Source organism: Sorghum bicolor, chromosome 5 (genome assembly GCF_000003195.3).
Source record: "Sorghum bicolor cultivar BTx623 chromosome 5, Sorghum_bicolor_NCBIv3, whole genome shotgun sequence".
Classification (NCBI taxonomy): domain Eukaryota; kingdom Viridiplantae; phylum Streptophyta; class Magnoliopsida; order Poales; family Poaceae; genus Sorghum; species Sorghum bicolor.
Genome location: NC_012874.2, coordinates 70,808,308 through 70,826,529, shown reverse-complemented (window position 1 = coordinate 70,826,529; position 18,222 = coordinate 70,808,308). Strand labels below are relative to the sequence as shown.

Here is an 18,222-nt window from a genome sequence, read left to right as displayed (position 1 = left end):
ACAACATCCAAACAAGGCCTAACGTGGATATCTTCTCCCTGAGCTGCCCAAGCTCAGTGGCTAGCACTGTATTATTGCTAGCACTGCCATCTGCTTGGCCCTCGTGTTGGCCAGGATCTAATCCGACGCCAGGGCCAGGCCCTCCACCGCCGTGTCCTATGCTGCCACTGGCCTGCGCGTCCTCGCCTTGCGGGTAGCAGCCCGCGCCCCCGGCCGCACGGCCTCACCGGCCTTACGGCGTCCCCGCCCTGCGACGCCTTTGACGTGGCCTCGTAGAGAGTAGTACTCGAAGCGAACATGACGGCGAGCCTCTGGCCGCGTGCCCCGGCAAGCCCCAGCCGCGAGCCCATGGCCGCGCGCCCCAACCGGGAGCCTCTGGCTGCACGCACTGGTGAGCCTCTGGCCGCACGCCCCGGCGAGCCCCGGCCGCGAGCCCCTAGCCGCGCGCCTCGGCGTGTCCCGACCGCGAGCCCCTGGCAGCGCGCACCTGGCTACGGCTAGGGGTTCCTGGCAGCGCGCACCTGGCTGCAGCACTCGCGGGACCACTACAAGAATTGGTGCTTTACATGACGATGGATTTGGTCACAGATTGCCAAAAATACGTCACAGTCAACTATCCATGACGTACAAGAAATCCGTCATGTATCTCACGTCATACATTTGTTGCACCGAATTGAGCCGTCGCGGATTCATATTTATTTCCGTCATGGATTGCATGTTCTGGAACCATAGCAAAAGGGTATTGTGATGATCTAAAACGTCATGGATTTGGTCCACGTCAGCTATAGGCCCAAATTTTTTGTTCAAATACGACTTAAATTCAAATTTGAATCAACATCACATGAAGATCGTCACAGATCACAACCTATTTTCATCACAGAAAAGGTTTAGAAAACAAAAGATCAGGTACAGATGATCAATGCCATCTTCATTACATGTTAATCCCATCTCCAGAATATAGGGTATCAGTTACTGAGAAAATGGCAAGACTTACACATGTCAATGCCATCACCATTACAAGTCTCAACACATTTCAAACAAATATCAACACATTTCTTGGGCACTTGATGTAGTGGAAGAGGACCAAAATACATCTTCTTTAACTTATAGCGCCGTTGGCGAACAACATTCTTCAGCATAGCCACACATGCTTTTTTCACATGGATTGAGGTTTTATCCACTTCAAACTTGGACTGCATTTAACAAGATTACAAGTACATGAAATATTTCTTTGAAAGAAACATAGGAGCAACATTATACAAGATAATCATGTTTGTTCACTGTTTTCAAATTAAATGGCTAATCTGGAGTATTGGAATCAAGAGCACAGTGATTTGACTATGTTGAATAGGGAGGCCACCTCTCGTACAAGAGATACTTGCATGACAAGAGATCAAATTCAGAGTAGGGAGGTCACCTCATACAGAAACTGGACATGAAACTTCTTACAGCTTGGACAAAAAAACTGCAACTATCCTGGTTGCATTGTCTAATCAGCTCCTCTCATAAAGCAAAGTTCACATGGATCAGATGCCGCAATCCTGCAAATACGAGCAAGAGCCTCAGTAAATATTAGTAGGCAACTTCGTCAAGCCGTTCCTTCCCACCACTAAATGCAGATGTTCATAAGGTCTAGGCATCTGCTTTGTCGCATTTACAAGACCTTATGAACCTATGCAGATGCCTACTAAAAAATGAGATGCTTATAGTGCAGATTATACATTCCAAAATGAGATGTTTCAGCTCAACTTCTTAACCGAGAGACGGGTCTCAACTTCTTAACCGAGAGTCCCAAATTGGAAGTCATTCCAAAAATTTTGTAGAGTTAAATTTTTCTAAATTTAACCAAATTTATATTATAAAATAATTATTATTATGGTACTAACTAATTATTATTAGATTCTTTCTTAATTATATTTTCATAGTATACTCACTTTACGTTACAAATCTTAGTATTTTTCTCTATAATTTTGGTCAAACGTGAAAATGTTTTGACTCTCTAAGATTCTTGGAATGACTTACAATTTGGGATGGAGGGAGTAGTTAACACGTTGGATGATTTAATTGCGACCAAATCAGCCATTTGTCACGAATACACAAGTAAAGTGCCACAACACTCTGTGACGGTTAGCTTGTCATAGTTGTATCACCCTAAGAATGACTAGTGTAATTTTGTGATGATTTTTAAGAAGGTCATAAGAAAACGTCATGTAAAGCACTATTTCTTGTAGTGGACGGGGCATCCTGGCGGCGGCGCTCGTGGGCCGGGGTGTCCTGTCGGCGGCCCTCGCAGGCCGGGGCGTCCTGGCGGCGGCGCTTCCAGGTCGGGAGGAAAAATGACGAAAAAATGCAATTGCAGGTGTCTGGGCTCGAACCCGCGACGTGGCTTCTGAAGGCGCGGGCTCGCGCGCGCGTGAGAGAGGAGAGTTGGAAGCGGCTTCTAACATCTTAATCTGAGACGTCCGATTCGTTGGGCGTGTATTCTTAGCCGTTGATTTTGAAGTAGGGAGGTGACTTGAAGAAGATTTCAATTATAGTAGAGATATATAGAATAATGATGGTGGTATCTTTAATTAGTGTAGACTACTTGTTCAGAGCGAACGAAGTTTCGAATTGAAAAACATCAGGTCCAACTATTTTTAAGCATCATTTGTTGAAATTGATATGACAACTAAATGCCTCTTCATCATCATGTTAATTAGAGTACACTGACAGGTGGATGGGCACAGGCTGGTACATTCATATATATATTGATTGCACACATGCACGCATGTAGTATCTATCTATCAGTAGCGACGCTTTTATTTATTATTTATTTTTATATATATATTTATATATAGTTTGGAGGGCGTGGATTCAGTACGGTGCAGCAGCACTCCATCGGCTGCAGAATCAGGTGATCCTTGCAACGTGGTCTGAAATTCCAGCTGCCCATCGAGGCTGCCTTGGCTCTGCATGATTCATGGCACAAATACCATTTCTTCATGCAGTCATAATCCACGACGTTGCACTCCTCTCTACCCCACTCTGCACACGTACAGGTACATGCCATGTAATCAACCGGCACAGATCAGTTCAGTTTGTTATATTATATGTATTCGCACGTACGTAATAAGCACGCACAAATGACAATATATGAACTCATCAGCGAATCATATTATATATATTCTTGCAGGGCAGGCAGCGCAGCTCTAGTAGGTAGATATATATAGCCTGTCGTTAATCAATTAATTAATAATCTGGGGATCATGCATATTGTTGCAGCGCAGCACAGCAGTACGCCAGTACGTATATATATGAGTGGAGTTAGGTACATGCATGATTATACTAATTGATGGTACCTGCAGAGGTGGAAGAGAGGAGAGAGGACACGACCAGCAGGAGAGCGACCAACATAGTCGTCGAGTGCACGGTGCAGCTGCTTCTTGTGTGGTCGAGTGCCATGGCAAGATTATATGTAGTCGTACTCTGAGTACTCCCCGTCCCGTCCTAATGCAAAGCTAGCTAGCTTATATATAAATAGAAGCAGGACCAAATTAATCGATCCTCTGTAGTGCATAGTTCATTAATTAATTAAATCTATCTATCTATCTATCTATCTATCTATCTATCTATCTATCTATCTATCTATCTATCTATCTATCTATCTATCTATCTATCTATCTATCTATCTATCTATCTATCTATCTATCTATCTATCTATCTATCTATCTAATCCAAAATAAATAGATATATTCTAATGGGGTAATATAAGACAAATGATACATGTAACCCTATCTTAACATAATGCATGTGATTATCATATTTGTGTTGATGATATGACAGATATTTATGGGCTGCAGGTGGTGGAAGGCTGAGGATCGGGGGTAGCTAGCTTAGCGGAGGATGGTCGTGAGGAGGGAGGCGTGTGAATCAAGGTTGAAGATGCGGATATAATCCGGATCACACGCTCACAGAGCTTGAGACCGGTTGTGGGTGCAAATTAAAATTGGATGAGACAACAGAGTGTAGACTGTAGAGTAATTTTAATTTTTCTTTTGACGGTTTTAGATTTTAATATTTCAGAAAATTATAGCAGGACGAGACAACAGTGCAAGCCCGTGGTACGTACATGCTTATTATTAGTACTAAAATGCACGGTACAGGTGTTGAGGTGTATACATACATATAATTAAGTAACACACCTGATCGACGTGGTACAACTGCTGCTGCCGAACGAAAGCATGGCAACTTGACACCATTATTAGCTTGTTCAAATTCCATGCTACGTGTAGATCGACGTGGTTCCCTGGCATTGTCGTACCGATCAACAACACGGTCATATATATATTCCATGCCGGCAGCGGTGGCAGTGATGAGGAGGAGAGCAGAGAGGACATGCATGGTTCTTGTGTGTCTCATGTAGCTGCATGGACCCGGTATTAATTTATAGCATGCATGCAGGCGTCCAATGTAATAAGGCAAAGGATATCGGTCTCCAGGATATGGGTCTTTTTGGATATATGAGCACTAAAAATTAGCAGCTAAAATTAATACTAATAGATCTAAACAGATGACTTGCCAATTGACCTACTAATTATTTGTTGGAGGGCGGCTAACTATTAGTTGCATGAGCAGGTTTGGAGTTACTAATATATAGGTGCTAATGATTCATATGCACCATCAACTCAATATCCAACCATCTATTTTTTAGATAATGGATCCAACCATCTATTAGCAGTTAGTGCAAATAACTCTTGGTAAAATTTGCAACTATTAACTACTAGTTAACTAATTTTTAGTGCTACTGGATCCAAACAAGCCCGCCGCAGGGTGCTTTATTTAGCCACTAGCTCGCGAACTCGGTGTGAGCCGGGGTCGGACTGTGGAATTACCGGATCCTCTGCTTGCACGAGGCCAGTGGAACACAACAGAATAGATGAGTGCCGAGAAGATAAGGCCAACACTGCTTGTCATGAGTGGCTGATTCTGATGTATACTGCAGATAGTGTGTTTGGTCCAGCCCAACGGTGAAAAAACAACTGCAATGTTTTGGTTCCAAATTTTTATAGATCGAGACAGTCATCTTAGAACGCTGCCTCAGTTAATAGCAATTTTTGGAGATTGCATGACATCTTGAAAATTGATTTACGATAATGAATGTCCTAAAATGGCGTCTTTGTTAATCGGTGATTTACGAAGATGCAACCTTAGAACTTTCGCCTCTGTATTGATTTCGAAGGCAGGTATTTTTCAAAGAGCCCCCTAATCATTTAGGAAGATGGTTACTAAATATGCCCACCTTCGATAACATTTGGCCTTTATCTCATAAAATCATTTGTTGCATTAGTGCACATGATTGATGTATCTGTGTCGAGGGTATCAACAAGGGGTACCCTCACCAATGCGTATAACGAGACCATCCGTACATAAAACTAGCTCCTCGATTCGATGCTCCGTCCGCACACACGCGCGGCCATCGACGGCCGCAGCCTCGAAGACGGAAATAGCGTCGAGAGAATCGATAAGGGGTCGAGCGACAACAGCCGTCGAATACGGAAGCGGGCTCGAGCGAACCGAGAGGCGTCGAGCGCAAGGACACTGTCCGCCGCCTGACGCGCGCACGAGAGCCAGGGCATTTAATGCACCTGACGCTTCCCCACCTAACACACGGGTCACGGGAGGCGTGATAGGGAACAGGCTTCTGTCCCATCGTTTTTTTTATAGCCTTCCCACCGAACGACCCAGGGCGTGTCAGGACGCGGGAAACAAGGATGAAACGTCTAAACGGGACCCCCTCGAGACCTCCAAGGTCAGCGCTCCAGATATCAGCACATTACACGGCGTCCGACCGTCGACCGAACAGGGACCCTTCCTAGGGACGTGTTGGGCGTCGACTGACAACACCACAACTACCCCGCCGGATCTGCCGCCATACCGTACAAGCGTGCGACCTCAGAACCAGCGTGAGGCGGCGTGCAGGGCAGAACGCAGGAGCACGCGTAATCATCACCGGGCTATCAAGATGGGACGGCTCGAGGCCATGTCGTACGGAAGCCTCGAGTAGGTCAGCGCTCCATGCGGCTATCGACCCCTACTCTAACATCTACGCATGTACCCTAGGTCTCTCCTTGGAGCTATAAAAGGAGAGACTCAGGAATAGAACCGGGAGATCACGACACAAGACCACGCTCATACGCAGTAGCACACACACACACACACACACCATACCACGCTTGTATCCGCCCCTGTACAAGCACTTCGGTGCAAGATAATACAAACTCTCTCCCCCCCGCTGGACGTAGGGCCTTCTCTTGCCCGAACCAGGATAAATCTCTGTGTCTTCTTGCATCACCATCTGGGAAAGGGAGCACGCATACAAATTTACTCGTTGGTGTGACCCCCCGTGGGGAAAACACCGACAGTTGGCGCGCCAGGTAGGGGTTCTGCGTGTTTTTCATCGATTTCCCACTCCTTTCTAGATGGCAACTCTCGCCTCGCCGATTCCGCGCTCCACGGTTATTTGGTTTGGGAGTCTCGAGTTCATGTCTACGGGCTCCGGCTACGACATGATTTTGCTCTCAGTCAGAGGACCAGGAGGAGCCCGCGTTGCGCCAGCACGATCGGGGGCCCCGAGACGTGCTCACCACCACGCCTCCCCGCCTAAGAAGAGGCGCGGACAGCATCACCGCGGCCCCTCTGCCTCATCACGACCGACAACTCGTGCAAGGCAGGAAGCGGGCCACAGGTCGGCAGCACCGTGTGATGGGGCACCAAGCGCGACGGCTCAGCACCGCACAACGACGGGAGGGGACGCGTCTCGCGCGTTCTCCCCCACCGCTGCTAGGCTACTTCCACACGGGTTGTTCGCTCCAAGAACGGCGCTGCCATTCGGATTGGACAACGCCGCGGCGTCGCTCGCCAGGGCGATATGTCCAAACGCCCAGACGTACGTAGAAAGACCAATGGTCCTCCCGCGCGGCTCTGACGCGCGGCGGCCGGCGTTCGAGCAGCCGGACCCTTCCCGGGTACGGGGCCTCCGTCGTCTAGGCCCTGGACGTTACACGATCACCTCCCTCAGACAGCGATTGCTCGAGGAGGGACGTGGGTGTTTCTACGCCGCCAAACCAGACTCCGACTTCGAGATTGATAGCTACGACCCTACGAGGGAATGTTGTCACATCGACGGGGCGGTAGAAACTACCGACGAGACACAGGATGCTGCTGCGGGCGGTCGAGCCCCCGCGGCACGAGAAGACCCCAGGACGCCTGGGAACGACGGACAGGTCGACCCCCCTCCACAGGAAGACAGAACCGCGCAGCTCGCACAGCTGCGGGAGCTCAAGATGAAGCTCGACGAAGACCGCGAGCGCCTCGTCCTGCTCGAGCAAATCCTTGAGCAAGACCTGCCCTACCCGCCGGGCGGAAGCGTCCGCAGACGCGCTCGAGAGGTACATCGACAGATCGTCGGTGACGCAGAGCCAGAGCAACCTGTCAGCCGTTTCCCTCGAGCAGGCCAGAACGTAGTGGCGGCGACGATGCTGTTGCGCAACATGCCAGAGCCGTCGAACTCCCAGGCTCGACGCATTCGAGACGAGGTAGAGACATTGCTCCAGGTGGCAGCAGTTCAACAGGCCGAAAGCTCTGCTTCTCGACGGCGAGGAGTTGCCACTGAAAACCACGACGAGCAGCCTCGAAATGAAAAAGAGGTATCAGTCCATCAACAGCCTCCACCTCGAGGTAGAAAGGCCACTCTTGTTCTCCCCGTCGACAATCAGCGTTGACACGACGCACGGCATGACATCGAAGAAAATCGACGCTGCCGGCACGGAGACGCGGAAGAGCGCGGTTACAGCGCGCATCGCGGTGGGAGGTACGACAGCGACGAGGACCGGATGGCCCCCGAGCCACCGGGCCCACGGGTGTTCAGCAGGGCGATCCGCAGCACGCCCCTGCCCAGTCCATTCCGACCCCCGACCAGCATCGCGAAATATAATGGAGAGACCAAACCAGAACTATGGTTGGCTGATTTTAGGTTGGCCTGCCAGCTAGGTGGCGCTCGAGGGGATGATCGAGCCATCATCAGACAACTACCGCTCTTCCTCTCCGACACCGCCCGTCGATGGCTCGAAGAACTTCCAGCAAATCAGATTCACGACTGGGTCGACTTGGTAAAAGTTTTCGAGGGTAATTTCAAAGGGACCTACATACAGCCCGGGAACTCGTGGGACCTTAGCAAATGTAAGCAGAAGTCAGGAGAAACTCTTCGAGAGTATGCTCGACGCTTCTCGAAGCAGCGCACTGAGCTTCCGCACATCCCTGACCATGACGTCATCCTGGCTTTTGTCTCTGGTACCACCAGTCGAGACTTAGTGCGGGAACTGGGCCGAAATCGCCCTCAGACCGTCGATGAGCTGATGGACTTAGTAGCAAACTACGCGGCAGGAGAGGAGGCAGTCGGCGCCTTCTTCAGCTGCGAAGGGGGGAAAGGCAAGCGGCCTGTCGATGAAGATGGAACCCCCAGTCGAGGGCTCAAAAAGAACAAGAAGAAGCAGAAAGTGCGGCAGTACAGGCAGGAGAACTTCGACGACGATCTCGTCGCCGCCATGGAGCGGAAGAAGCCTAGAGGCCCCCAGACGGAGGTATCTTTGACAAGATGCTCGAAGAACCGTGCCCTTACCATAAGGGAGGCGCCAACCACAAGCTCAAGGACTGTCGAATGCTGAAAAGGCATTTCGACAGTCTAGGGCTCAAAAGGGATGAGCGTGACGACTCGAAGAAGGACAAGGGCGGTGACAAAGAGGGCGACAAGAACGACGACGGCTTCCCCGCCGTCCACGACTGCTACATGATCTATGGTGGGCCCTCCACTCAGTTAACCATGAGGCAGCGCAAAAGGGAACGTCGTGAGGTCTTCGCGGCAAGAATGGCGGTGCCCCAGTACCTTAGCTGGTCGAGCACTCCCATCACTTTCGATCGAGAGGACCATCCCGACAAGGTAGTCGCCCCAGGCGTCTACCCGCTCGTCGTCGACCCTATCATCGTCAACACCAGGCTCTCAAAGGTGCTGATGGATGGTGGCAGCAGCCTCAACATCATCTACCTGGAGACCCTCGACCTCCTCGGCATAGATAGAGGAAAGCTCCAACCAAGCGCCGGCGGTTTTCATGGCGTCGTACCAGGAAAAAAGGCGCTGCCAGTAGGTCGAATCGACTTACCGGTCTGCTTTGGCACAGCGGCCAACTTCAGGAAGGAGACCCTCACCTTTGAAGTAGTTGGATTCCGAGGCACGTACCACGCCATCATCAGACGCCCGGGCTACGCCAAGTTCATGGCTATACCCAACTACACCTACTTGAAGCTGAAGATGCTAGGTCCCAAAGGCGTCATCACCGTCAGCTCCTCTTTCGAGCATGCGTACGAGTGCGACGTCGAGTGCGTCGAATATGGGGAGGCGGTCGAAAACTCCACCGAGCTCGTCGCGAAGCTCGAGGCCCTGGCCGCCGAGGCTCCAGAGCCCAAGCGCCACGCGGGCAGCTTCGAGGCGGCAGAAGGAACCAAGAAGATCCCACTCGACCCCAACAACTCCGACGGCAAGGTGCTGACGATCAGCGCCGATCTCGACCCTAAATAGGAAGCTGTGCTCGTCGACTTTCTCCGTGCAAACGCCGACATGTTTGCATGGAGTCCCTCGGACATACCAGGCATACCGAGGGAAGTCGCCGAGCACTCCTTGGAGATTCGAGCCGGTTCCAAGCCAGTGAAGCAGCGGTTGCGCCGATTCGACAAGGAGAAGCGCAAGATCATTAGCGAGGAAGTCCACAAGCTTTTGACGGCCGGATTCATCAAGGAGGTTCATCATCCCGACTGGTTAGCAAACCCTGTATTAGTTAAGAAAAAGAATGGGAAAATGAGGATGTGTGTCGATTATACTAGTCTAAATAAAGCATGTCCAAAAGTTCCCTTTCCATTGCCACGTATTGATCAGATTGTCGATTCTACCGCGGGATGTGAAACCCTTTCTTTCCTTGATGCGTATTCTGGTTACCACCAAATAAAAATGAAGGAGTCCGACCAGCTCGCGACCTCTTTCATCACACCTTTTGGGATGTATTGCTACGTGACCATGCCATTTGGGCTTCGAAACGCGGGAGCCACGTACCAACGTTGCATGCTCCACGTATTTGGCGAACACATAGGGTCAACGGTCGAGGCCTACGTCGACGACATTGTCGTCAAGTTAAAACGGCGAGGGGACCTGATCCAGGACCTCGAGATCGCTTTTAGCTGCTTACGCGCCAACCAGATCAAGCTCAATCCCGAGAAATGCGTTTTCGGTGTGCCTCGAGGCATGCTCCTAGGATACATCGTTTCGCAGCGCGGCATCGAGGCCAACCCCGAGAAAGTCTCGGCCATCACAAGAATGGGGCCGATCCGAGACATCAAGGGTGTACAGAGAGTCACGGGATGCCTGGCGGCTCTGAGCCGTTTCATCTCGAGACTAGGAGAAAAGGCGTTACCATTGTATCGACTCCTGAAAAAGGTCGAGCGCTTTTCTTGGACCCTCGAGGCCGAGGAAGCGCTCGAAAGACTGAAGAAGACGCTGACCTCGGCACCAGTCCTGGTTCCACCTCAACCTGCAGAGCCGCTACTCCTCTACGTCGCATCGACGACCCAGGTCGTCAGTGCGGCAGTGGTGGTTGAAAGACAAGAGGAGGGTCATGCGCTGCCGGTCCAAAGGCCAGTCTATTTCGTCAGTGAGGTGCTTTCGGAGACCAAGGCGCGTTACCCCCAAATCCAGAAGCTGATCTATGCCGTAATACTTGCCCGTCGCAAGCTGCAGCATTACTTTCTCGGCCACCCCATCACGGTGGTCTCGTCTTTCCCTTTGGGCGAGATAATCCGGAGCAAGGAGGCCATGGGAAGAATAGCTAAGTGGTCAGTCGAACTCATGAGTGAGACTCTCACTTACGCGCCTCGCAAGGCCATCAAATCGCAAGCCCTGGTGGACTTCATCGTGGAATGGACAGACTCCCAGCTCCCCCCGACCCAGGTCCAGGCGGAACTGTGGACGATGTATTTCGACGGGTCACTCATGAAAACGGGGGCCGGGGCTGGTCTGTTGTTCGTCTCGCCCTTGGGCGTCCATATGAGATATGTCATCAGGATTCACTTTGACGCATCCAACAACGTCGCGGAATACGAGGCCCTCGTCAACGGTCTCAAGATCGCCATCGAGCTAGGAGTCCGACGCCTCGACGTCCGAGGTGACTCCCAACTCGTCATCGACCAAGTAATGAAAACCTCGAGCTGCCACGACCCGAAAATGGAGGCGTACTGTAAAGAAGTATGTCGACTCGAGGACAAGTTCCATGGCCTCGAGCTCGTGCACATCGCCCGACGCTACAACGAAGCAGCTGACGAACTCGCCAAAATCGCGTCGACCCGAGGCACGGTACCACCTGACGCGCTCTCAAGAGATCTCCACGAGCCGTCCGTCGACTTGGGCTCGGGGGCTGGCGTCGACGCTACTCCCGCCCAGCCAACCGACAACGTCGACACGCTGCTGATCTCAGCAGAAGTGATGGAGGTGGAACAGCGATCCGGTCGACCGTTCGACTGGCGCACACCATTCCTCGACTGCCTAATCCGCTGCGGGCTGCCAGAAGACCGATCCGAGGCCCGCCGTATCGCTCGACGAGCCAAGTCATATGTGATTTACGGCGAAAGCAATGAGCTATACCGACGAAGCCCGACGGGGGTCTTGCAGCGTTGCATCACTGTGGAAGAAGGCCGGAAACTACTCGAAGACCTACACTCGGGGGCTTGTGGCCACCATGCTGCCCCACGTACCCTCATTGGGAACGCTTTCCGACAAGGTTTTTACTGGCCAACGGCCGTAGCAGATGCCATCGAGCTCGTACGCTCATGTCATGGATGCCAGTTCTACGCCAAACAAACACATCTGCCCGCCCACGCTCTTCAGATGATCCCCATCACGTGTCCGTTTGCGGTATGGGGGCTCGACTTAGTGGGGCCCCTGCAAAAGGCAAAAGGAGGGTACACCCACTTGCTGGTGGCCATCGACAAATTCTCCAAATGGATCGAGGCTCGGCCCATCACCAACATCCGCTCCGAGCAGGCCGTCCTTTTCTTCACCGACATCATTCATCGGTTTGGGATTCCGAACGTCATCATCACCGACAACGACACTCAGTTCACCGGCAAAAAGTTCTTGGACTTCTGCGATCAGCATCACATCCGTGTGAACTGGTCTGCGGTAGCCCACCCTCGAACTAACGGCCAGGTCGAGCGTGCCAACGGCATGATTTTGCAAGGACTCAAACCAAGGATCTACAATCGTTTGAAGAAATTCGGCAAGAAATGGGTGGAGGAGCTTTCCTTGGTCCTATGGAGTCTGAGGACAACACCAAGCAGGGCCACAAAGTACACCCCATTCTTCATGGTCTACGGCTCCGAGGCTGTCCTCCCCGCATACCTCAAGTATGGATCACCTCGACTCAAGGCATACAATGAGCAGTCCAATAAGGAAGCTCAAGAAAACGCGGTCGACCAACTCGAGGAGGCTCGAGACATGGCCCTCCTCAACTCCGCCAGATATCAGCAGAAACTTCGACTCTACCACGACAAGCACGTGCGCAAGAGGGACCTCAACGTGGGCGACCTTGTCCTACGACGCTGGCAAAGCAATCAAGGACGCCACAAGCTGACTCCACCTTGGGAAGGCCCATATGTGGTGGCCGAGGTCCTGAAGCCGGGAACGTACAAGTTGGCGGACGAGAAGGGGCAGTCCTCACCAACGCATGGAACATCGAACAGCTACGTCGATTCTACCCCTAGAAGTTCTAAACTTATGTTCCTACGTACATTTTGTACCAAGACTTTGAAAACGAATGAATGAATAAGTAAAGTCTTTCCCTCGAGCAACTTCTTTTTGCACCGAAAGGTTTACAAGTCATGATCCCGACGTTAGAAGGGGGCATCGCCTATGACCCATCATAGCCAACACCCCCTCGGGGGCTACCAGGGGGACGACCCCCCCAAGCATCAAAAAAGACAAGAAGTTCCCTTTTCTTACTTAGTAAACCTCGCACGGTTCGAGTATCTAAGGCGCCTCGAACCCCTCAAAGGCCGGGGGATAACGAGCTAGAGAACTCCTACGCCCCCGGGCTACGGAAATTCTACTCACTTCCCCACCATTGAGGTGGTCGAGGTGGTTTTCTACGAAAGATCGAGCGAGGGATACGAACGTAGGAACAAAGAGAAATAAAAGGACCTCGAGCGGAAAGACAAATAAGCATTTAACAATTACAAAAAGACACTGTATCACTTAACAACAGAATTAACAAAGTATCATACAAGGGGCCCCAGGCGCCCTGAGCAGGCTCACAGGCCTCAGTCCGCGGCACGATCCTCACCGCCCTCGCCTCCGCCTGAGCTAGTCTCGGGAGGGAGCACCTCAGGCTCAAAAAGCTTAGCCAACCTTTCCCTAGGAGCCTCCGCGTCGTCGATCAAGGCGTGGAGCCTCTCCTCGTTCTCCGCGTCGGTCTTGGAAATGTCGGTGACGAAGCCGTGGGACACCACCTCCATGTCGTAGGAGAAGCCCGAGCAGACAACTGCCATCGCCCGCTTCACCCCGATGTGGAGGGCATCCCGCACCCGATCTCGCAGCGTCGCACCTATGTAGCACAGCTGGTCGACCAGCGCGTCGCCTCGAGCACCCTCCCTCGACTCATCCATAGGCTCGACCTCCCAGGAGGTCGAGAGGTCGCTTATTGCCGTCCGCACTCGACGGTTCAAAGCGACCTCCACCTCGAGCTGAGCCTTGGCGTTGCGAGCCTCGGCTTGGGCAGCCAGGAGTTCGTCCTTGAGCCCTGTAAAGGCCAATATAAGAGACCTTAGGAAAAACCAAGCACACCTCGAAAAAAGAAATCTGATAGAGGAAACGTACCGTGTACGGTCTCCTCTAGAGCCGTGTTTTCGCCGACCAGCCTGGTGTTGGCCCTCTCGATCTCTTTGTTGGAGCGTGCCAGCTCGGTGTTGGCAACGCGGAGATCCTCGATCACCTTGCCAGCCTGAACAATGGCCCCGCTCTTCTCCAGCAGCTCACCCTTCAGACGTTCAACGTCGTCAGAGAGCCTGCGGGATTGAGCCCGCTCCGCCTCGAGATCTTCGAGGGCCTTCTTCTTGGATTCCTCCGCGGCGCTCCTGGCGATCTCGCCGTTCACGTGCTCCACCTTCATCCTTTGGAAGGACTCTCGAAGGGAGTCCAGGTCAGTTTTAAGAAGGCCCTTCTCCTTGTCCAGATCTACGATAACGCTCTTGTAGGACAGGGCCTCCTCCCGGGCTTTGGACGCGGCCTCTTCGACCGTAAGAGCCCGCTCCCGCAGCAGCATCGTCTCCTCCTCCGCTTTCTTTGAGGCCTCTCGAGCCTCGGCCAAGGCAGCCTCCCTCGCCTTCTTCTCCTCCCCGAGCGCTATGAGATCCTTATAAGCTTGAAGGAGCTTTTCCTGCGACTCGAGGAGTTGATCCTTGAGGAGGGGGAGCTGCTCCCAGCCGCCTCTCGTGGCGTGTATGAAACTAGACTTGATGCGGGAGGTCTCTTTCATATCCTGCGAACCAAGGATCGAACGGTTAGAGCACAAAACTGGAAGGTTTTCATAAAGATTAAAGATCGACAGAAACTTACGAAATAAGCCGGCCCGAGCCCGTTGTTGATAACGTCTGCGAGGAGCCCCACCACATGCTTCATCCAAAGGCGGAGCTCCTCGACGTGTTCCCACTTTTCCGCCTCTTTCCGGTCGTCCAGGAAGATGTTCGGCTCGGACGGATCATGGGAGGCCCGGATGCGGATCCGATCAGGGCACCAGTGCTCCATCTCCCGGTCGGCCCGTGCCTTGACGCCGCGGATGAGGTCCTCGGCGGTCTCGAGGGAGCCCCCATGGCGCAGGAACAGGTCGACGAGGCATGGGAACCGCCCGTCGTCGTCCACCATCTTCCAAGTACCGTCCTTGGTCCCCGACGTCCCGATTTCATCCTCCTCGGAGGGAAAGCGTTCCTCCCATGCCCGACGCTCCCGGAGGAACCCTGGGGCGATCCCGTCCATGCCATAGATCGTCCGCTTGATCTCGGACTCAGGGTCGGTGGGGGTGCGCATCATGCAGGCGAGCGCCACCACTCCATCCGCTCGCCCCGGCTCTGCCCGGATCGCGGCAGGTGCCCCCGGGAGGAGCCATGCTGGGGTCGGGGGGCCGTACACCGGCAGATCCTCTTCTTGCTCACCGGGCTCTTGCGGCTCCGGCGGCGCCGGCTGAGCCGGACCTTGGGGCGGGGGTTCGAGCAGTCCCTCCCCTTGGCGCTCCTGCTGCTGCTCCTGCTGCTGCTGCTGTTGCTGTTGTTGCGCCTCATGCTCCTGCGGCTGCCGCGCCGCCTCGCGCTCCCGCTGTTCATCCTCCTCCCTCTTCTTCCTCTGCTCCTCGAGGGTACGGAGGCCGGCGGGCCAGGGAGTCGACCCTGCGACGTGAGGGGTCGACGTTTCCTCCTCCATAGGGCGGACACCCCCAGACGCTTCGTTACCATCAGACGTATCGTTGATGGTGATGGGTTCCCCCTCGACCCCCAATCGAGGGGACTCGGGGGCTCCCTCTGACGCTTGCGTCCGGGGCGCCTCATCACAAATCGGTGGCGACGGAATAGGCGCGAGACGAGACGGAGCCCTCTCGACGCCGGCTGAAGGTTGGGAACTGGAGGAGCCTACAAAACAAAGGGTAAGGGTCAGACGTTATAATAACCGACACAAGAACATCGCAAGGCCCAGAAATAAACTACAAACCTGGTTCCTTGGAGACGGCTCCCGTTTTGAGCCTCTTCGCCATGGATGGCTGGGCCTGCTCGAGGGCCCGCTTTAGCCTGAGAAAAGAACGGCATATGAGGAAACGCAGGGGAGTAGAAAGACAAAAGCCACGGCATCGAGAAGCCTTACCCCACAGGGAGAACAGCTCGCCTCCCTCCGCCCCGACCGGCGGGCCTCGAGCCTCCCCGCGTCAGGGCTCCAGGCCCCTCGAGGGCAGGCGCTGGCCTAGGTGCGTCAGTTCCCGCCTGGCGGACGCCGGGACTGACACTCCTGCGGCCGACCTCTCCTTTCTCGGAGGCCGCTGCGCGACCGCGGGTCAGTGGCCCCGTTGCTTGGGGCCCGGCATGACCGCTCTCCCTGAGCGCCGGTGGAGGGCGCGGCGCGACTTGGCTGACCTTGGGCGCGGGAGGGGTATCGGCGCGAGGACGGTGGGATCCGCCTGGGCCCCCCGTCGGAGCTTCCGCCCGAGGAGCGTCGACGTCGCCTTGAGGTGGACCCCTGAGGATCCGGTAAGGACGAGACGCCATCCCCTCGGAGTCCTCACTGTCCTCGTCATCATCGTCATCTTGCTCGCTGGGGGACTCTTCCTCAGGCTCTCCCCTCTGCCTGGATTTGGACCGGCGCGCCTCTAAGGCTTACCGGTCGAGGTTTTTCTTCTTCTCCCCCTTGTTTTTAGAGTCCTTGACGGACTTCGACTTCTCAGTGGACCGGCGCCGCGCGTCGCGGTCGACTTTGTCCTCCCTCACCGGGGGCCTCGAGGATCGAACGTCGATCCGCCCCTGCCACCATAAAAAGTAGACTTAGAAAAAGGGGGTGGAAGAGGAACCCAGAGTCAAGGCTACCCATGAGGAAGAAACATACCAGATCGACCGAGCCCTCGTCGGGCCTCATAGGGAAGCCGTTGACATGCTCCGACTTAAAGTCGCCAGCAATGGCCGCCCTGACCCGGGCAGCGACCTCGTCGTCCGCCAGAGCCACATTGGACATCCGGCAAGTCTCGAGATCCCGGGACGAAACGCCCGGCCCCATCTCGTCCATCCTCAACGGTCGGGACATCAAGGGAAGGACCCTTCGACGATGGACGGCCGAGAGGACGAGAGCGGCGGACAGACCTTCCAGACGCAGCTTCTTCATGGCATCCAGGAGGGGGTCGAGCCGCGACTGGTGCTCCTGGACGACGCCGTACGTCCAGTTGTCCGGGCGCTCCGTGATCAGATGGCCCGTGTAGGCGGGGAAGAGACCGTCGTCGTTCCGCAGGTAGAACCACTGGGAGTCCCACCCGGCGTGGTTCGACGACAGCCCCACAGGGATGTACTCGCGCGGCCTTTCTGTCTTCTTCGTCTTCAACACCAGGTTGAGGCACCCGGCCCGCACATGCTTCCTCACGCCGGTGGTTCCGGTGGGGGCGTTGAAAAGCTCGCCCCTGTAGAGGTGGATCCACAGATCCCAGTGGGGCATCATCCCCAGATAGCCCTCACATACCGCAGCGAAGATCGCCGCGACGGTGATGGCGTTCGGGGAGAAGTGCTGGAGCTCCACCCCATAGTGGAAGCAGAGGGCCCGCATGAAGCGGCTCGGGGGCGCGCCCAGGCCGTGGCGGTGGAACTTGGCGAACGACACCACGTAGCCCTCGGGCGGCTGGGGCTCCCTGTGACTCGCCGGCGGCGCGATCCACTCTGGCGACGATAGCGAGGTACGGCGGCGCAACAGTCCCTCTTTCTCAAGCTCTAACAACCGGCGTTCCGTCATCGACGACGGGCGCCAGTCGTCGGCGGCGACGAGTCTTACAGGCATCTCGGCCGAAGGGACGGTGGATCCGCTACTGCTCGAGGGGGCGTGTGCGCGTGAGACGGCGAGAGAGCTAGGGCGGCAAGAAGGCTAAGGCGAGAGCGAAGATGGGAGGCGGAAGAAAGAACGGCGGCGGTGCCGCGGCATATTTATAAGCCAAGATCCGCCAACGGACAGATCCGAGAAATAAGGTAACGTCCCCCCATAAATGCGCAACCTAACAGTCTTTCCCCCTTCACAGGCCGGGCGCTCCGAATTCCACGCCGATATAGTGTCGCAACATCACTTACCTCAAAAGGTGCGCCCAACGGGCAGAAAGACAAACCGGCACGGCAGCTTCCTTACTTCGTAAGCCAAGGTATGCGCCCACGATAGTCTCGAGAGGTCGATGGCTGGCCCGTCGAAAGGGTTCGACAGCCGATCTCGAGCATCAAGAGTCAGGGATCCCCAGCGAGCGGTCGAAAATCGAGGCCCGCCTCGAGGGCTCGCTGGCGATGTCCAAGGTAGGGTCGAGACAGTCGAGAGGAATCCCCCCGAAGGGAGGCATCGAGCCGCTGGACTCTATCGAATGAGACCGGTAT

At 54.3% G+C, this 18,222-nt stretch overlaps 1 long non-coding RNA gene across 1 annotated transcript; it reads right to left on the bottom strand.

The window, feature by feature from the left end:
- LOC8076332 lies at positions 852-3,356 on the bottom strand. Its single transcript, XR_002453591.1, has 3 exons — positions 3,342-3,356; positions 1,418-1,541; positions 852-1,193 (listed from the first exon to the last, which is right to left on the bottom strand). It is a non-coding gene; the product is annotated as an uncharacterized LOC8076332 (long non-coding RNA).